The 22055-nt window shown below is 39.4% G+C and overlaps 1 non-coding gene across 1 annotated transcript; it reads right to left on the bottom strand.

The window, feature by feature from the left end:
- Nucleotides 1-7050: 7050 nt before the first annotated feature.
- On the bottom strand, nt 7051-7155 carry LOC145569592 (small nucleolar RNA R71). The gene has a single exon (XR_014096181.1). It is a non-coding gene; the product is annotated as a small nucleolar RNA R71 (small nucleolar RNA).
- Nucleotides 7156-22055: the final 14900 nt, after the last annotated feature.

Raw genomic sequence — 22055 nt, 5'->3', positions numbered from 1 at the left:
AAAATTTATGAAAATAAAACCCAATTAAACCAACTAAAATTAACGAAAAACAAATCTAAAAATAACAAAAATCAAACAATTTCACTTTGAATATCAAACCCAAAAATTAATGAAAATTAAACCACGAAATTAAACCAAAATTACCCAAAACTCAGACCCAAAAATAAACGAAAACAAAATCAAACCCACTAAAACAAACCAGGCCAAAAACAAACAACAAAAATCAAACAAAACAACCAAAACCGAAACGAAAATCAACCAAAAACGAAACGAAAATAAACCAAAAACATGAAAACATACCTCAAACTTTGAATTTTACCTAAAATTTGGTTTAATAAGGCCAAATTCGACCATGAAAAGTCTAGATCTAGATTTTTCATGGTCGAATTCCACCTTAAAAACCATTAATTGTACTTGTTGAGAAAAACGAACCCGAACTCGCCAATAAAACTGCCGCTGCCGGACTCCTTTAAGGAGGAGGAGAGCCAGTGAAGATTGTGGCGGAGGAAAGATGGTGGCGGAGGAAAAATTATGGCGGAAGCTGATGAAGAGAAAAGAGGAAACAGAGAGCTAGGAGAGAGATGAGAGGAAAGAGAAAGAAGAGAGGAGAGGAAAGAGAAACAAGAGCGGTGTGAGGTTTAGTAAATTAGGGTTGGGGGTGAGATGGGTAACATTTTATACCCGAATTTTTTTTATAAAAAAAAAAGCCTTTTGCGATCGGTTTTGGCGATCGCAACTTTGCGACCGTTTCTTAAACGGTCGCAATTAACAAAATTTACGACCGTTTTTGACGGTCGCAACAGATTTTTATAATTTAGAATTATTTTAAATACCCTTGCGACGGTTTAAAAGGGCAAAACGGTCGCAAATCTGTGCCCGCTTTTAAAAACGGTCGCAATATTGCGACCGTTTTTAAGACGGTTGTAAATTTCATATTTTGCTACCGTTTGATGACGGTCGTAGAAAAACGGTCGCAATTTGACCGAATTTTAGTAGCGAATTATGTCGAATGATCTTTGGAAAAAATTTCCTCCATTGATTAACAATTGGAATATTTAATAATTAATACAAGTAGGAGTATTATTTTTTATCTGTAAACATTATTACTTCCTTAATTTCCTTTTTAGTTGTTACACTTTTCCATTTTGAAAATTGTTAATTAATTGCAACACTTTTCAGTTTATCATTTCTTTTTCTCTATCTCTCTCCTACACACATGGGTCTCTTATTTTTCTCTCTATCTCGCACCTCTTAAAAAAATATCTAGGAGCTTGAGAAAATAAAAATGTAGCAACTAAAAAAACATTTCAAAAATAATGCAATAAGTCAAGCAATAAAAAATATAGGGAAATTCCCATTGGTACACTCCAGGTTCTGACTTTTCCCAGTGGTACCGCATATTTTTTTTTTGACTTCCTAATGATACACCCAAGTTTCTGACTTACTAACTCACGTGATTAGTCTGTTAATCAGACGTTAATAAGTTAGTAAATATAGTGTAAAAGGTACTTAGGTTAAAAAAATTGAAAAGACTAATTTACCCCCTTATAAACCCTTCCCTCCAACGATCAAAACCACTTCCCCTTCCAATTATGCCGATTTGACATAAACCAAAGAATTTTCAAATTATTTCTCATTTTCTCTGTTGAATTCACAAAGGGACAACCTAGGGTTTACAAGATTTGTCGCAAATTTTGTTGGGTTTAAAAGTTTGGAGAGGGAAATCTTCCATAATTCAGGTATGTTAGTACTACTACTGTTCAATTGTTTTAAGAATTGGTGATTTTGTTTGTTGTTCTATTTTTTGAGCGAATTTAGGTTAATTTCTTAATGTATATGTTGTTTAATTATGCGAATTTAGGTTACTTTCATCTACAATAGGTGCGTGATTATGTTTTGTGAATTAGTGGTGTAAAACTGCTTTTTTTTTGGATGATATGGCATGATCATGTTTGATTGATCTGTGGATCTGTGAATGTTTGTTGTTTAAAGTGTGAAGAATATTTGTGCATGTTGTAATTGTGTACTTTGTTTGCCTTATTTTGCAGAATGGGTGATAGTCATGAGGTTGTGTTAAGGTTTCATTACTTTGGGAAACATACTGACTTTAATGTTGACTTAGATACATGCAATTTGATTGACTTGGTTGTTGAATTTGAAGACAATGTCGACATAGACCTCGAGTTTCCTATCATCAACCCTTCCTTTAATTATGCTTACAATCAAAAGCATAACCCTTTATTAAATGATACTGATTTATTTAGGATGTTTAAGACCCTAGGTCAGTGTGATGTGTATGACATTTGGGTTGGGTTTGCTAAAAAACCAAGTACTCTTAATAAAATGATCAAGAACTTAAGGAAGTCCAAACCTGCACCACCAAGTCATGAACCTTCCCAAATTGAACCACCCCAAACTGATGAACCCTTTCAGATCACTACACCCCAAACAGAACCACCCCAAATTGATGAACCCTCTCAGATCACTACACCCCAAACACAACCATCACAAATTGATCCCTCTCAGCCTTCCATAGAAGAGATAACTTTAAATGATTCATCTCCACCTACGTATGCTGATTATGATTTACCAGTAGATGAACCAAATGTTGAACAAACTGATCTTGCGTATACCAAGGGTAGGAAACAGTTTGAGGAAACCATGGCAAGGATAGAAAGTCAAGGAAGGTCAAGGCTTCAAAGAGTAGAAGAAAGCTGCCACCAAATCAACCCCAATGCAACCACCATCCCCTAGGTCACCAAATACTGTATTCAAGAGCTTACCTTTGAGAAGGAGCCCAAGATTTTCACCTATTACAGTGAATGAGACAGCTGCTTCTAATGACCAACTTTTGCCTAAAGTATCTCAAAGCTCTATTTTTGCAAAAAAGCTTCATAGGACCACAACAGTTAGAAAGGGGTTAAGGTCAAAGGTTGGTACTAATGTCACTGAGAGAAGGATGCTTGGTGTTGATTCCTGTTTGATTGAGAGTCAAAGAAATGGCCTTAGTACTGGTTTGAATGAGGGTTAAGAGGAGGGTCAAGTTAGAAGTTTAAAGGTGAGAAGAAAGATGGAGTTTGTTGTGCAAAGTGATGAATTTGGTTGGAATGAGAGTGAGGTGGAGGGTACTAGCTTTGGTTTGAATGAGGGTGAAGAGGAGGGTCAAGTCTCTAGTATAAAGGTGAGAAGAAAAAACATGCAGTTTGTTGTGCAAAGTGATGAATCTGGACAAAGAGAGGGTGATGGTGATGAAGAAGACTCTGATGGAGAAGTAGCACCAAAGGGGGATGTACCTACAGATGAGTTGGTACAACTTCAAAGGATTCCTAAAATAAAGGATAACTGGAAACCACGGAAATGGTTTGACTTTTTAGATGATGAAGATGATGAGGATTACTTTAAGAGGCTGTACAAGAATGGAGAGATGTATGAGGATGAAGATTTTGGTAAGATTTCACTCAGACCATGGATGATTTTTACAGATAAGGCACACTTTAAGGATAATCTTAAGGACTTTGCTGTACAAGAAAGATTTTCCATTAGTGTTGAGTATGCTAACAACAAAAGGTACACTGCAGTGTGCCAATCTCGGTGTTGTCACTGGAGGTTACATGCAAGTAGACTTGCAGATGGCAGAACCTGGGCCATTAAGAAGATATGGCCCAATGTACACACTTGCAGGGGCTTAGAGACATACAACCCCACATGCAATGTTAAGTGGGCTTCTCATAAGGTTATTGAAGACATCAGAGCTAACCCTGACATTCCTGGAAAAGCACTAAATGAGCTGCTTTTCCAAAGATATGGCATCTATATGAGGCAGTCCACTTTGTACAGGTTAAAGAGTTATGTAATTGAGCAGCTCTTTGGAGGACATGATGAGTCATACTCTTTGCTGCCTATGTATGCTCAAATGTGCATTGAAATAAACCCTAATAGCAAAGATTTTTGTGCATGGAAATAAGCTGAGTCCCTACCTAAGCAGCTACAGTTTACAAGCATGTTCATTTCTTTCACTGGACAATGGAAAGGCCTTCTTAGAGGTGTCAGACCTTTGATTGGTGTAGATGGAACACACCTCAAAGGTAATTATGGGGGAATATTGCTATCTGCTGTGGGTATAGATGGCAATAATGAGATTTTTCCCATAGCCTATGCTGTAGTAAGCCAAGAAGACAAGGAGTCATGGAGCTATTTCTTCTGGCATTTGTTGAACATTGTCAAAGAGTCCTCAAGAAAGCATTGGACAATCATATTTGATAGGCAAAAGGCAAGTACCTAAGTTTAATTTTGTTGTTCTGTTCTGTACTTTATATATGTATATGCATACTTACCTAATTCATCACTGTTTCAGGGAGTAGAATTAGCTTTGGACAATGTGTGGCCAGAAACTGACAGAAGGTTCTGCTGTAGGCACCTCAGTAGGAACTACAAAAAGAAGTTTCCAGGCCCTCTCATGTACATCCTGTTTTGGAGAGCTTGCAATGCAACTTCTGCTTTCACATTCAGGTAAAATTCTCAACTTCTGCTTTCACATTCATTTGCCATTCTCAACTTCTGCTTTCACATTCTGCAATTCTCAACTTCTGCTTTCACATTCAGGAAAGCTATGGAGAAGCTTCAGAAACATGGAGGTGATGAAGTCATGTCTTGGTTTGCAGACTTCGGAGAACAGTCCAAGTGGAGTAAGCATAAATTTGACCTTAATGTATGTAATGAGTCCAATACATCTAATTTTGTGGAAAGCTTCAACTCCACACTTGGAGTTAATAGGTGTAGGCCTGTATTAACTTTGCTAGTAGGTACATTGTGCATAACTTGTTTAGTTCTCATACTTAGGTTTATGTATTGTGATTAGTTGTCTAATTTAGATCAAATATGCAGGAATAAGGAGGGTGTGCATGGTGAGAATTTCAACAAGGCTTGAGAATGCAAAGTCTTGGAAAGATGAAGACATTTGTCCTAAAATTGTGAAACTGATGAAAGAGATAGGAAAAGCAAGCTCAAACTGCAGAGTCTTCAAGTCCAGCCCAGGGGAGTATGAAATCTATGAAGGTAGATCTCAGTTCCCTTTGAGCCTTAACAAGAAAATTTGTTCATGTGGGGCATGACAACTATCAAGGGTACCATGTTGGCATGCCATTAGGGCCCTAATTGATGCAAAGTTAGACCCACATGACTTTGTTAGCTCTTGGTACTCTGTGAAGACATATAAGCAGTCTTACAGTGTTTACATTAACCCCATTCCAGACACAGAACAATGGCCTGCTGATGACTCAGGTAGAATTATCATGCCCCCTAAGATGAAGAGAGGAATTGGTTTTTGTAGACAGTGGCAGAGAGTTATATGTATTCAACTTTGGTTTTTGATACTTTAGCTTGATTTTTGGTATAGTAAAAGCTAGGGAATTTAAGTACTTTTGTTTGGTTTCTGATAGTGTAGTTTGCTGTTTGAAACATAACATTGCTTTTTGGAACATAACTTTGGCAACTATCTTCATTTTGGATATATGAAATCAGCCAACTTTGGCCTTGTTTAAAGTTGTGATGTGAGTTCATTTAGATCAAAGGTTGTGTTAGATTCATGACTAATTTAACGCAGTATATAAAACACAAAGGATGGATGTTTCCCTTTTTTCATTTGTCATTCATAAATCCAGATAATACAACCTTTAATTGCTAATAATCTACCAATTACATGGCATGACTAAAAGGAAAAGTACATCACTTTCATTTGAGAGCAACCAATAGTAAAATCAGGTACATGACAACAGCAATCCTAACAACCATGTATATGTAGGCTGCAAATTCATATGCTCTCTATGTAAATTCAGTGAATTCCTCTCTCAGATTAGCATACTTAGCAAGATTTGTTTCCCCTGTTCTGTTTCCCATAATTTGATCTTTAGTGACCCACATGAACAAACCACAGTGCCTGCACTTGTAATAGGTTCTCCCTGGGTTCGAAATGGAGTCAGAAACCCTTACTTCAGTATGTCTTGGTGGATGACAATTACATTACAAAATCCTGACCCACGTGGACCTTCCATGTCTGCTGCCAGAAGAAAAACCAGAACTTGAAGAACTAGCCATGTCAAACAATTGGAGAAGACAACATATGGAGAAGAAAAGAAATTCAGTGATGGAGGAGAAATGAAATGGAGAAAAGAATAGGAAGTGGCGCATTTATAGGGTGGAATGGTTTTGGTGGGAAATAACAGAAAAATTGAGAGGGAAAGTTTGGAGGGAAATGAATTAATTTGGGGCAAATTAGACTTTTCCCTTTTTCTTAAACCTAAGCTGCTACAAAACTAACTTATTAACGTATGATTAACAGACTAATCACGTGATTTAGTAAGTCAGAAACTTGGGCGTATCATTAGGAAGTAAAAAAAAAAAATGTGGTACTGCTGGGAAAAGTCAGAACCTGGAGTGTACCAATGGGAATTTCCCTTGTTCATTTATTCTCTTGCTAGTCATTGCTAATTGTTTGTTTAGCTTTGGTGGAAGCTTAAGAGATCTCAAGGACCACCCACACATAACATTGACCACGAGATTGACCGAACTTTAAGACAAGTCCATAGGCTTTATCAAGAAGAGGGAAGAGGTCTTGGTGTTATTGTTGAGAGTGGGAGTGATTCTTGTTCTTCATGTTTGCAAAGTGAGGCAATGGCAGGACAAGAGGATGAAATTCTATTTCGTGAGTTTGGAAATCCGGAGGATTATGAGCTCACGGGAGGGATTTTGCTACCCGTAATGGAAACCAACTTTACCATTCAGCCTCAATACACAAGAATGGTACAAGCGGAACAATTTTTGGGTTCTCCAAGTGAAGATCCCATTGAGCACCTTGATAGATTCCTTGAGCTATGTGCCATGATTAAAACCAATCAAGTTTCTCAAGAGTACATCTGAATCCATCTATTTCGACAATCTCTTTCGGGTAGAGCTAAGAAGTGGTCAAGCAAGTGAAGCTAAATTCTCTCACAACATGGAGAGAGATATTCAAGGCATTCTTGAAGAGGTTCATTTTCGAGGAAAAGACTGCCGAAAGGAGAAGGAAAATTGCATCATTTGAACAAGAAGCGGACGAGAGTCTTAGTGAAGCTTGGGAAAGATTCAAGGATTTGGTACAAGCATGTCCTCATCATGAATACAATCAAAGCTTGCTTATGCGATTCTTCTATGATGGATTGGAACCTATGTCTAGAGCTAATTTGGATGTGGGGGCGGGTGGACAATTGATTAAGATCCCCCAAAACCAAGTTGAAGAAAGAATCGAAGAAGTAGCGAAGAATTACTCTTGGGGTGGTAGAAGGAGGAATGCATCGAAGAAAGGTGGGATGTACGAATTAGAGAAGGTTGATCAATTGCAACATCAAATTGAGATTTTGACGAAGGGGCTCGTAAAGTTGAACAAAAGTGTTAATAGTGAGCCAACCTCTTCTCAAATCAATTCTTTCTCATGTCAAAATTATGGTGGCACAAACCACGATACATCTTATTGTGGGGGTTTAAGCCCCGAGCATGTGGCGTCTTGCAACACAAGGCAAGATGGATATAGGGGAAGTGGGGAGGAGTAGCTTGGAGACAACCACCACCCGGGTTTGCACCTCAACGTCAACAATGGGGGCAACATGCTCAACCATCATACAATTCCAACCCTCAATACCTAAACCCACCTCCACCTCCAAACTAAAATCCGAAAGGAAACTATCCAAGGAACAACCAATACAACAATCAAAACCAATACAACAACCAAAATCAAGTGTCTCAAAGGAGTCAAGATCAAGCATCTCAACCCGATTCCATACAAACCCAAATTCTTCAACAACTCCAAGCCATGAATCAACAAATGGAAGAGGTCAAAGCTTATAACAAGATGGTTGATTCGCAATTAGCCCAATTGGCCGAGAGAGTACCTTTCAATTTACCTTTTACTTTACCCGGACAACAACAAGAAAACCCCTCTCATAACATAAAATTCGACTCTTGCAAGGCAATCACATTGAGATCGGGCACATCCTATGAAGGGCCAAAAGAGGGAGATAGTGAGGGAAAGAAGGGAGGAGAAGAAGGTGTGAGGGGGGAGAAGAGAATTGAAGAAGACATGGTTGTTGGGAAAGAAGAGAATGTGGAGAAGAAGAAGCCTAATGATAAGAAAACAACTTCAAGTCCTAGTGAGACTAGGAATCTAGATGAGCCGGTTCCTTTTCCCGGGAGGATTGCGGAGAGAAAGTTGAATGATAAATTCGCAAAATTCTTTAGTGTAATGAAGAACTTACACATAAGTCTCCCATTCATCGAAGTTGTTACCCAAAGTCCTTCGTACTCCAAATTTCTCAAAGACATCCAAACCAACAAGAGGAAGCTCAATGATGAGCTCATTACCCTCCCTTATCAAGTTAGTGCACTCGTTCAACACAAGATTCCAAAGAAAGAGAAGGACTCGGGAATCTTTACTTTACTGGTTAAGATCGGCAATATGGAACCTAGGGGTGCCTTGGCAGATTTAGGAGCGAGTGTTAGCTTAATTCACCTCTCCATTTCACAAAAACTCAATATTAAAATGATACCCACAAGAAAAATAATTTAATTAGCCGACCGCTTGGTCAAACTTTCCTGTGGTGAACTTGAGAATGTTCCAATTCAAGTTGGGCATATCTATGTGCCATGTGATTTTGTAGTGATGGATATGGAGGAAGATATTGATACTCCGTTGATCTTGGGTTGGGAAGCTCTTAAAACCTTGGGGGCGGTCATCAATTGCAAGAACAATACTATTACATGTGAAGTGGCCGATGAGAAGATTGTTTTTGAGTTTTCCAAATTACTCAAGATCCCCATGGTTGAGAAATGCTATATAGTTGATGTTGTGAATGAGGAGTTAGATCGCTTGGGAAGGGTAATGATGGACTTGATTGGAGGAGAGTTCCAAGCCTCCTCCCAAGCTAGAACTCAAGCCCCTTCCCCTTCTTTAAAATATGCTTATCTTGATAATGAGGGAAAATACCTTATTATTGTCAATGCTACCCTTGATGGACTTGATTTGGAAAAATTGCTTGATGTTTTGAGAAAATATAAAAATGTGATAAGGTATAGCATTGATGATATCAAGGGTATTAGCCCTTCTTTGTGCATGCATCGTATTCATCTTGAAGATGATTAATCCACCTCCATAGAACCTCAAAGGAGGTTGAACCCCAACCTCCAAGAGGTTGTCAAGAAGGAAATTTTGAAACTACGTGAAGCGGGCATCATCTATGCTATCTCCGATAGAAAGTGGGTTAGCCCGGTTCATGTAGTTCCAAAAAAGGGTGGAATGACCATCATCAAAGGCGAAGGAGGAGAGGAGAATCTCCACTATAGGAGGTTGAACAAAAATACAAAGAAAGACCATTTTCCTCTCCCATTCATGGACTAAATGTTGGAAAGACTTTCTCACCATGCTTTCTTTTGTTTTTTGGATGGGTACTCCGGATTTTTCCAAATCCCTATCCATTCAAGTGATCAAGAGAAAACTACTTTCACTTGTCCATATGGAACATTTACATATTAGCGAATACCATTCGGGTTATGCAATGCTCCTTCAACATTCCAACGATGCATGACTTCTAATTTCACCGAGATGCTTGAAAAAGAGATTGAAGTATTCATGGATGATTTTAGTGTTGGTGGCTCGTCTTTTCACACTTGTCTTTATAATCTTGAAAAAGTTTTGAAAAGGTGTCAAGAGACGAGTCTGGTCTTGAATTGGGAAAAATGCCACTTTATGGTTGAGGAGGGTATTGTCCTTGGCCATAAAGTTTCAAAGAATGGCATTGAAGTTAATCCGCAAAAGTTTCGGTGATTGTAAAGTTTTCCCCTCCTACTTCTATCACGGGAGCAAGAGCTTTTCTTGGGCATGCCGGTTTTTCCTGAGATTTATTAGAGATTTTTCATCAATCGCCAAACCTTTGACCGAATTACTCAAAAAGGATGTTGTTTTTAGCTTCAATGAGGCTTGCCTTGGGGCATTTCGTAAGCTCAAGGAAGCTCTCATTTCCTCTCCCGTTGTGCAAGCTCCGGATTGGAGCTTGCCTTTTGAGCTATTGTGCGATGCTAGTGACTTTGCAGTAGGTGCCGTGCTTGGGAAAAAGAAGGAAGGAAAATCATATGTCATCTACTATGCAAGTAGAACTCTAGATGAAGCTCAAAGGAATTATAAAACGATAGAGAAAGAAATGCTAGCGGTTGTGTTTGCCTTTGACAAGTTTAGGTCCTATCTTATTTGCTCTAAGGTGATTGTGTACACAGATCATATAGCGGTTCGATATCTCATGACTAAGAAAGAAGCAAAGCCTCGCCTTATCCGTTGGGTTCTCTCCCTTCAAGATTTCCCCATGGAAATGAGAGACAAGAAAGGAGCGGAGAACTAAGTTGCGGATCATTTTTCTAGGCTTCCTTTTGAGAACAAAGATGATGTACCAATAAATGAGGAAATGGGATTTGAAACTCTCATGGCTATAGCTTCAACATCTAGCCTTTGGTATGTGGATATCGCCAATTATCTTTCTTGTGGAGTCATTCCCCCGGAGTTTTCTTCTCAACAAAAGAAAAGGTTTTTCAAGGAAGTAAGAAGGTACTTTTGGAATGACCCATACTTATTCAAACAATGTGGAGATGACCTTTTCCGGAAATGTGTTTCGGATCATGAAATTGAAGGAGTTCTTGAGTATTGCCACTCATTACCATGTGGAGGACATGAAGGAGTTAACAAGACGGTGGCAAAGATTTCTCAATCTCTATTGTGGTGGCCGACGATGCATAAGGATGCCCACAAGTTTGTTTCAAGATGCGATAGGTGTCAAAGAAGTGGTGGAATAACCAAGAGAAATGAAATGCCTCAACAAAATACTTTGGAGGTCGAACCTTTTGATGTATAGGGGGTTGACTTCATGGGGCCCTTTGTTTCTTCTTGTGGGAACTTATATATCTTGGTAGCGGTTGATTATGTAACTAAGTGGATTGAGGCCATACCTTCTCCTACCAATGATCATAAGGTTGTGCTTAAGCTTCTCAAGAATATCATATTTCCTCGATTTGGGGTTCCAAGGGTGCTCATTAGCGATAGAGGCTCTCACTTTGCCAAGAAGCAACTCGAAGCCCTTCTTAAGAGGTATGAAGTTCACCACAAGGTCGGCCTACCTTACGACCCTTAAATTCAAGGACAAGTGGAGGTGTCAAATAGAGAAATCAAGAATCTTCTTGAGAGAATGGTGAACAAGTCTAGGAAGAATTGGTCTCTCAAGCTTGATGACACGCTATGGGCTCTAAGGACGACATACAAGACTCCAATTGGCACAACCCCTTATAGGTTGGTTTATGGGAAGGCTTGTCACTTGCCGGTGGAATTAGAACACAAGGCTTGGTGGGCTATCGAGGAGCTCAACATGGATTTATCATTGGCCGATGAGAAGAGATTGTTGAAGCTCAATGAACTCGAAGAGCTTAGAGATGATGCTTATGAGAGCTCGAGGTTATATAAGGAGAAGACAAAGAAGTGGTACGACCAACACATTCGGAACAAGAGCTTTAAGGTTGGAGATAAGGTCTTATTATTCAATTCAAGACTTCGTTTGTTTCCCAGAAAACTTAAGTCCAAGTGGTTGGGCCTTTTGTGATTTTAAAGACTACTCCTTATGGTTCATTCAAATTGGAAGCGGGTGATCAAAAGTTTATGGTTAATGGTCATCGTCTGAAACACTATTTCTGCAAAGATGAAATTGGTCTCATTGGGTGCTTAATGCTTGATCCTTTGGATCCTAAGTCTCCTCCTTGATGAAATTTTCTCATGGTCAAGCTAATTACCTCATAAAGAAGTGCTTCTTGGGAGGCAACCTGAGTTCTAGACTCCTTTCTTTCTTATTTTTCTTCTTTTTGATCGGTTTTGTTGTTAGTTCTTATCTTATGTTCTTTGGCTTTTCTTTGTAGGTACTTGAACTCTTGGTTACTATGTGTGAGGTTAGGATTTGAGGCCTTAGATTTGTAATTTGACAAGCCAAGATTGAGTTATGAATGAGGAAGATTTGAAATTGGAGTCTTAAGGCTTTAAGGAGAAGCCCGCGCCCAAGGAGAGCCCTCTCCAAGGGGCCACGGGCGCGGCCTGTAGAGGAGAGGGTGCGGCTAGCAATTCTCAATGGCAATCTCAACATGCGGGAGATGCCCAGCCGCGCCCCATGAGAAGACGCGGCATGAGTAGCCGCGGGCTCGGCCTAGGCTCCGCCGGCTTGAACGTCGGGGTTTCAGCCCCATTTATTCAGCCTTCTTGGTCGAGTTTCACCTCTATTTCTCAAATAACTCATCTTTCTTACTCACTCTCTATTTCTAAAAACCCGCAAACCCTCAAACTCTAACAACCATAACTCTTAATCCTACCAATTTCTCACTCAAATTCCTTTAAATTTTCACCAATTTCCTTCAAATTCATCATCTTCACCATTTTTACCACTTTTTGGTCCGATTTTCGCGCGGAACTCAATTATTGGTGCTTAAAGATTTATCAAAATTTTGGTTCTTTGGGCTAGTTGGAGTTGATTTTTGGCTCACATAGTTGGTATAACCATCTCCTTTCTAGTTTTTATTGAATTTTTGAGCATATATATTTGATGATTTACATGGTTGTTCTTGTGATTTTCATTGGTGAATTTTGATGCATGAATTGGTGATTTTTGTTGGTTTTTCTTGATTATTCATGGTTGTTTGTTGTTTGTAATTTGATATTTGGAATTTCTTGTGGATATTTGTGGTTAATTTGTGTTGATTGGTATTTGAGAAGTATTTGGATTGTGGAAGTTTGTGTTGTAGTTGGATTGTTGGGTGAATTTGGAGTAGTGTGTTTTGATTGTTTGAAGAAGTAAAAATGGTGCTTGGTATGGGTTCAAAGAAGCAAAAGGGTGGTAAAGAGCCTCAAGATTCAACCTCTCAACCCCCTCCAAATGATGAGCAACCACCACCTCCTTTGCCACCAACTAAATTTACCAACAAACACCATAAGTCCATATATGACGCCGTACAATCACGAAAAACCCTTCCCGACAAACACTATCATCAACCCACAACAACAACCTTTCCATCTCATTCCAACTCTTTAACAAGAAAGAAATCATGACCCTCCGTCAATTCAACGAATACCTTAACCTCAATCCCGATGCCAACCTTTTCCTCCCCGAATATGAGCCATTACCCGATTATAACCCCGTTCATTGGTTGAAGTGTATATCCTGGAAGAATAGCTTCGATGCTAAGGTTTCATTGGCTAGTGAGATCATGCACTCGGCTATTAGACTTCTTTACCGTATTCTTGGGTATATGGTCTTCAACAAGCAAGATTTGGGGAAGATAACACTAGAAGAGATCCGAATCTTGTGGCTTGCCTCTAAGCCGGATTTCGAACATAGAGTGAACTTGGGTTTTATCTTCACTAAGTGTATTGAGGATATTGTATTGAGAACAAAAAAGGGGGAGATTCATTGTGGAGGTATGGTGACTTGGTTGGCGGAGAGTTTGGGTCATGGGGATAAGTTGCGCTCTTGTACCATAGTGGGGAAAGGCGATGGGAGTGACATTTGGTTCGACACGAAGCAATTTAAGACGATGCAATTCATCAAAGAGACTAAGGGAGACGGGATTTGGAGTTTGATAGTCTCCCGCAAGCATCATTATTTCCTACCTAAGCCGGAATTCAATTCCCATACTAAAGAGGGAGTTAATCACTCTTGGTGGGTGAGAAAAGACTCGGGTGTCCTTCCCCATGACGGGATGGAGGTGGATATGGATGAAGTGAATGAATGGGATGAGGAGATTGGTATTGATGGAGAAGAAGAGGATGACATGGAGGAGGTGCCTCCGATTCAACAACAACAACAACAACAACAAGGAAGAAGAAGAAGACAACAACAACAACAACAACAACAACAACAACAACAACAACAATAACAACAACAACAACAACAACAACAACAACAACAACCCGATTTTCAACATGAGATGGTGGCGAAGAGAGCTCAAATGGAAATCATGCAACTTAGCATGGAAGGTATGTTCGCCTCTCACCAACATAATGTCTTTCCAACTAATGCCTTATATGATGCTAGTGTACGTAGAGGGGAGGTCACTCCTCCGATTAACTATCCATATACGCCGGCCCAACAAGGGCTCGTGCCATCATGGAGGGGTGACAACCAACCTACGTACCCCTATTGGCCAGGTGTCTTGGACCCCGAAGAACCAAGGCGTGAGTTCCCCGATGAGTCCGGTCATTATGACTACCGGGTTTCGGGTGGGAGCGATTATAGGGGCGACCGAAACTACCCCTATGTTGATCCCTCTCACCTTTTGCCTTTAGTGCTACCCGAGAAATATAACCAATTGTCCCCTTCCCAACTTGATCTTTTCAAGGGTCATTATGGGTGGCCTCCCGGTTACACCGGAGGTTGGGATCCCCATGCCCCCCCTCGGGTTTTTCCTATGATAGTTAGAATGGGGATGATGGTGGTGCCGACCCTAGTGGTCAATAGTCCCCCTTTTGGTATTCATGTTTTCCCCTCCCCTTTTGGTCCCTCCCTTTTGTTTTTATTTGCATGTTATGCATCGAGGATGATGCTCTTATCTAGTGTGGGGGGGGGGGGGTTGAGTCAGAAGGGAGTAGTTTTGGGGTAAGTGTGGGGGAAGGCACAAAGGACACATGGGAGCGTTTAAGGGATTTATGTTTGATATTGTTGTTGGGTGTTGGGTTGTATAGCTTTTGGTTGATTTGTTATGATGATGATTTGGGTAGTTGGTTGTGCCCAAGGTTCAAGTTTGTAGATTTTCGTTTTTCCCTTTCTTTTTTTTTTCCTTTCCTTTCTAACCTTTTTCTTTGCATAGTTTTTGTTTTTGCTTTTATCTCTCTCTTTTGTAGTTTTGAAGAACGTTGGAAGCAACGTATGGAGGTATGGTAAATGGTTTGGTGGCTTTATTTTTCTTCAAGAAACATTTGGGTGAGACCTTTCCTTTACTCTCTTTTATTTTCTCTTGTGTGCATAGTTAGTTAGATTAGGATGGAGTTGATTGTTCGAGGTTGTATGCATTTGATTCTACCACTACTAAAAATTAAGGTTTTTACGCCCACCACAAACGGTCACAAAAATAGCAAAAATGGTCGCAAAAAATAATTGCAACCGTCAACGGTCGTAAAGCGGTGGTCGCAATTTCCATGGTCGCAAGAAAACAAAATTACGACCGGTTGACAGTCGCAAAATAATTGCGACCATTTTTTTTTATTTTCAACGACAAGTACGAAGACGGTTGCAAATATAAAAAAATTGCGACCGGTAGAACAGTGGTCGCAAAAAACGGTATTTGCGACGGCTATAGGCGGTCGCTAATTAATTATAAAAAAATAAAAAAAAAAACAGAAACAAACTACGCAACCTAGCCTGCATTCACACCATACCCACGCACCACCACTACCAACCTCCCAAAACCACCTTTACCCACGCACCACCATTGCCAACCTCCAACCCAAAACCACCTCTACCCACGCACCACCACCGCCAATCTTAACCCAAACAACCAGAAACTAAACCAAAATTAAAAATTTAAATCAAAATTAACAATAAAAACCCCACAAAATTACCTACCAAAAACAAACCACAAAATCAAACCCAAAATCAAAATTAACAAAAATCAAACCCAAGATCAAAACGAAAATAAAACTGAAATTTAACAAAAATAAAACCCAAAAATTAACAAAAAATAAAAACGAAAATTAAACCAAAAGCGAACATAAATCAAAAAGAAAAAATTATCAAACATTCGAACATTTAAATTCGAAAAAAAAGTCAAACCAAATTCGAAAAATCAAACAAAAAAAAATATATTAAAACGAAAACATACCTCAAACCCCGAATGGACTTTGAATTTCACCTCGAATTTGGTTTATAAGGCCAAATTTGACCATGAAAAGTCTAGATCTAGCCTTTTCATGGTCGAATTTGACCCTAAAAACCATTAACTTGCTAAGCCGAGCTTGTGACGGTGGAGATCGTGGCGGTGGGCTCGTACTTGTAACGGTGGTGGTAATGGAGGTGACGGTTGAAGGTTGGTGTCGGAGACGGAATTCACAAAGCTTCGTCGTGCAGTTTTTAACCTAGTTCTTTGAGTTTTGTCTGATTTTCGGCAATTAAAGTCAGAGAATAAATGAAGGAGAGAAGGAAAAGGAGGAGATAAAGAAAAAATGGAGAGAGGAGGGATGATGGAGGGACGCGGAGAGAGGAGAGAGAAAGGAGAAAGAAAGAGAAGAGAGAGAAATGAAAAGAAAGAAAACGACTGATGTTGAAAAATTATTAGGGTTAGGGTGAGTGGGATCCCTTTTTTATACCACTTTTTTTTAAAAAAAATAAAAAAAAAACTAATTACGACTGCTAAAAACAGTCGCAACTAGCGACTGTTTGTGAAACGGTCGTAATCTACGACCGTTTTAGGCAGTCGCAACTATTTTATTTTTATTTTAAATTATTTTTCACATGTATTTTTTTCAAAAAAGAATTATTCAAATATGCTTACGACGGTGTAAATGGGTAAAAACAGTCGCAATAATTGCGACCGCCTCAAAAACGGTTGTAAAATTGCGACTGCAAAAAAACGGTCGCAGATTTCTGGTTTTGCGACCGTTTAACTGACGGTCGTAGAAAAACGGTCGCAATTTGACCGAATTTTAGTAGTGTACGGAATATGGTGATCGTTGGTATGATGCCGAACGATATTTGTTTGTTAATTGGGAATTAAATGTTTACTTGCCTCTTCTTACTTTTATTCTCCTAAAAAAAATATTGCCTTTATTGTTTCAAGACAAACCATGAAAACTTTAGTTGTTTCATCTTCATGTTGAACATAATAAAAGTTAACTTGTGTGATTGAATGTCTTTCTTACTAAGTGTTAAAAGTTTGCACGCTTCGGGATTGCCATCGGTTGACTCTAGGATAGGTCCATGCTAAGGTAGTCGGTTTAGAACTCGTAAGGCCTATCAAACCCAATTTCACTTGTTTGTGGTAAGAAGGTGTTGCTCTCATTAGGGGATTTGAAGCCCTAGAGGTAGTTTTTGTAACCCGATGTGAGTTTCGCTATTCAAGCCTCCAACATTTCTTTGTATGAGCGGCGTAAGATCCTTACCAGGGCATGTTTAGATCTTGAAAATGGCGTCTAACTCCCAAGATCGCGACCGAACTAAATTAGGAATGAAAAAGAACATTTTTCATTAGGTGACTATTTTGTTTTCTAGGATTAGCTTTTATTTTATTGTGTCTTGTATTTTTGGTTGCATTTGCCCCTTTTGCTTCCCATGTTGAGCCTTCCCCTCCTTGATTATAGCGCATTATAAGCCCATGGCCTTTTGTTTTACTTTCACCCTTAGAATCGTGAAGCTCAAGCCACGAAAGCTTATTGATATTTTGATTTGAAATGTGGAAGGTAATGGTTCTTAATGGAAAGTGAGATTGTGATGTTGTGAATATTTGTTCAATAAAAGCAAGTGCAAATCCTAGAAAAAGCCGTCCATAGTGATAAGAGGCAAGGACATTGGAATAAAGTTAAAAAAAAGGGAGAAAAATACAAAAAAAAAAAAAAAAAATAAAGAATAGAAAATTTGCAAAATGAAAAAGAGAATAAAGAGTTGTTAAATGATGATGAAAGAAGAAGATGAAAGTTCATAATGTTTGGCAATGTAATTCAAGTTTGTGGCAATATAGTTTGAAAATTGGTAGATGTTTGATTTTGGAAAAGAGGCTTGATCACCCTTCGCTTCACGATTAGGCTAAGCACCAATTTCAAAATTTTCCCACACCTTTACCCCAAGCCAACGTTACAACCCTTTCAATGTTCTTTTGACCTAAGTTGGTTGAGTCTCTAGTCGGTGGAGGGAGCTAGATTTCAAGTATGGAGAAAAGCATGACTTGGTAAGATGTCAGGTTCCCCTATTTTATATTGTTTTATCTTTGTTTCGGCTCCTTCGAGGAGTCATGAGATGCTACCTCCAAGGGTGGATTTGAATCTAGATGAGGGAACGCGGTAAGAATGTATGGAATGCGGAGGGACTGGCGCATGTTAGAGTTCTCTATGCTTAGCATGATTTATCCTTCAATCAACCATTGGCATCCCCTTGCATGCTCACTTTTACTACTTAGAAAGCTTGCCATCCACTTATGCTTGTTGTCTTTAAAAGCTTGATTTGATTATGATTTGCATGTGCTCATTGATTCATCTTCTTGTTTTCTCCTTCTTGGTTTGTCTTGAACGCAATTTTGTGAGAGTTGTGGAGTAAACTCTCTTTGGAAACCCTCAAGAGATCACAACTCGTCCTCATTGGCGACCTTGAGGTTTAAATGGCTTGTTGCTTATGCTAAAAGCAATTTCGGCTTTTCTTTATTAGCTTTAGCTCTTCTAGTTTTCTTTGCTTAAGGACAAGCAAGAGGCAAGTGTGGGGGATTTTGATGAGTGGCATTATGCCACTCTTTTATCCTTTTTCTCTAAGGTTTTTCCCCTCATTTGCACTTGTTTGAGCTTTTTCAAAGCGTTTTATCTTTGTTTTTGTGTTATTTTGCCTTTTCTCGTGTTTTTCCTCTTTTTTCTCCCTTTTCTTGTGTTTTTCTTAGTTTTCTCTGATATTTTGTAGGTTCTCGGCCCCTTTTGATGGATCCTATGGATGCATATGGAGCTATGGAACGGAAAGAGATGCTCAAGGAGAGGGCGCACAGCCAAGCAAGGAGCCGCAGGCGCGGATCGCTACTCTAGAGTTTCTTTAATGTTGCGGTAGATGTCGTGCCGCGCCCTAGGAGATTCCTCTCCTCAACTTCCCGCGGGCGCGGCACCTAGGGCCGCGAGCGCAACATTTTGAGGTTCATTTCTCCCCTGTTCCCAGGCCGCGGCCTTTCCTCAACTAGAGAGGCCTCTCCATCTACCACCCGCGAGCGCGACACCATAGGTCGTGGGCGCGGCTTGCTGGGCTAGGCGGCTCCATACCTAGCCAAGAGAGGGCGCGGCATGCGAAGAGAAGGCTCTCCTTGGGTCTTTATTTCCGGATTGGTGATGCATATAAGTAGTCTTCTTATTGAATTTTGTAACTATCCTATTTTTCCAATCAACATTAGAACCTTGTATTTAGAGAGAGAAAGTTGTTTATTCTTCAAGTTTCATCATTGTAATCAAGACTTGGTCAAGGTTATTTCAATCCAATGTTAGAATTTCAAGTTTCCATCTTTAATAAAGTTTCTCATTAGTATTCTCTTATCCTTTCCTTTTAGTTTGATTTATTTGTTTTGATGTTGATTGTTTTCAAATATTTCTTTATTTGAGCTTGTTGGATTTGTTTTCCCCTTTGTTTTTAATCACGTTTAGTTTTATGTTGATTGAATCCTTGTTTAGTTTAGTTATCATGGTTAGTTTCTCTTCCCTAGGCTAAGTTTTTAGTTAGGGGAAGGGGGTGAAAGGCATGGATTAATATTGATTATTGATGATGATTGATTGAGCTCATGCTATGAATTGATGAATTTATGACTTTTGATGATTTGAGATTATTAGTAGCACATTGTTTGATGTTCCCTAATTTAGATGCACGGGAGTGATTTAAATTAGGGTTAGATCACCTTTACTTTAATGATTGCATGAAAATGAATAGTTTAAGTAGAGCTTTATGTATTGTGCACTCCTAATCTCTCATTTTGATTAGAGTCTAATTGGATGCGCGAAAGTGATCTCGATTAGGCCAAGCCCTCATTCATTGACTTGCTTAGACAATTGCATAGAGTGAATTGTTTAGGTAGAATTTTGTATTCTATGGCATGTTCTTTATGATAATCATCATTGTTTATCTTTGTTAATCGTGTTTAACACCCCCGTAACCCCCTAGCGTTGTTTCCCTTATTCTAGTTCTTTTAGCTTTTGATTTCTTATTTTGCTTGTTTTCATTCCTTCGTAGTAGTAATTTGACTATTGAAAAACACAAAAACATTCAAAATACCCCTTTGCAATAGATTCATAATTCACTTTGATTGAGCAAAACCCCCCCGTTTCCTCGTGGATCGATCCTTTGCTTGCCCCTATACCTGTATTAGGGTAGTGAAGAGTTATAAATATAATTTGACTCAGAGGAGGTAGTAAACGACCTATTTGCCTGCTATCAGGTACGAAAAGAAATATTTTCAAAAACAGAAAGAAGTATTTTATTACAAACAGGCGCATCACAAGACTCTTTCACATTTCACCTCGTTCGATAATCAAATGACGTGAAAGATATTCATCACTGAGTTTGGTTTTTGGGGAGACACAATCAGGTGTCTATAGAAGCCACCACTTTGACTGAGTTTGGAGAAACGTAAGTTTCGAAAACAAAAGTCAAAGTAGCGATAGGGACGGAGAATGATTCAGAACGTTCTGTGATCCTAAATCATTCTTGTAACGCCGGTACCTGCAAACTAGCATTAGTTAAACAAATAAAAGAGTTAGAAACGCGTATCTTGCATCGTCGAGCACACGTCTCTAGAGTAACCAATTTGTTTGTTGCTGCATTTTGTTGTGACGATATCCCTCAAGCCAGGGGAATATCGCCGAAGACCGCTCCGCTTGTAGCTGCCTTCATTTCCGCTGTGACAGTCTTCCGCAAGCTAAGGAACACCATCAAAGATTGCTCTGCTTGTAGTGATCTTCTGCTGTTTTGTGACCATCTTCCTCAAGCTAGGAAACATAGTCGAAGATAACTTCGCTTGTAGCCATCTCCTACTTTCTTGACAACTCTCCACAAGCTAGGGAACATTATCTAAGGTGACTCTGCTTGTAGTCATCTTCAGTTGTTTGTGACAACCCTCCTCATCTTAGGGAACGTCGTCGAAGATCATTCCGCTTGTAACAATCCTCAGTTTGCCTATGCTTTACCTGTGCTTCGCTTTAATGTCTGTTGTGCTGTATTTTGCTATGAACCAATATCTTGGTGCTTGCGATGAGCCAATGTTAGGCGCTTAAGCTAAGTGAGATGATTATTATCTGGTCGATCACTTACTGTGATTGTAATCAAGCCGACTGCTAATCATGTCATCTTGCTTGTAGTGGCTAACTGGCGTACTAAGGAACCCAATTTGCTATATAAGGTCTACATAAACCAATATGGGGCCTAAAGAGTTGCGTCGCTGAGGAAAGGAGGCTATCGCCTGCTTCCATGTGTCATCGCAACGCGCCAAGCTTATCGCGTCGCAATAGCCTTATCGCGGCGCAATAACTTTATCTCGTCGCGATGGAGTCGAGTTTTCCAGATTTAAACCCCTTTTTCCTCATTTCTGCTGTTTCATTTCTTCGCATGAACTCGCAATTTCTTCACTTTGCTTGTTCTCCTTCGTTTCTCAACGAAATTCGCTCAAGTTTTTTGCAAATCAAAGCTTGTGATCTCTAGTTTGCCGATCTATGTAAGTTTTCCCCAAACTCACTCTATTTTGTGCGAATTTGGTGTGTTTTTATTCGCAAATTTTCGAAAATTTCGAAATCAATTTTGCTTGTTTTTCCTTGTTTGTCTGATTTCTTGCCATGAAACCACTTGTTTATGTTTGTATATTGCCTTGGGAGTATTTTGAAACTTGTTTGGCTTAATTTGGTAGAGAAACGAGCAAATTTCCATTAACGAACACCTTGAGTTCGTGAACATAATGTGGCTTGTTCTACATGTTTTTGCTTGCTTTTCATGCTTAATTTGTCACAATATTTGCCATAATATTGCAACAAATTGTTTGATTCCTCAAAATTGCTTGTTATTGTCGAATAAAAAACATGCTCTGTTTTAGTACTACGTACTCTGTTTTTTGACGAACATAGTATGATGCGGCTAGGCGAACTTTAGATACTATAGAACCATCAATTTACTGTTTTTATGTTCTTGAACATGATTAGCATGACTTGTCGTCGAGGTTCCGGCTCTCGTTCTTGCGGGGCTCACCGGGAGGACGAGCCTGTCGACACAGGCGAGGGGACTTCCACTAGCCTTGGGGAGTTCCCT

The sequence above is a fragment of the Chenopodium album genome, chromosome 11, assembly GCF_948465745.1.
Source record: "Chenopodium album chromosome 11, dcCheAlbu1.1, whole genome shotgun sequence".
Lineage (NCBI taxonomy): Eukaryota > Viridiplantae > Streptophyta > Magnoliopsida > Caryophyllales > Amaranthaceae > Chenopodium > Chenopodium album.
This window is presented reverse-complemented; position numbering and strand designations above follow the sequence as displayed.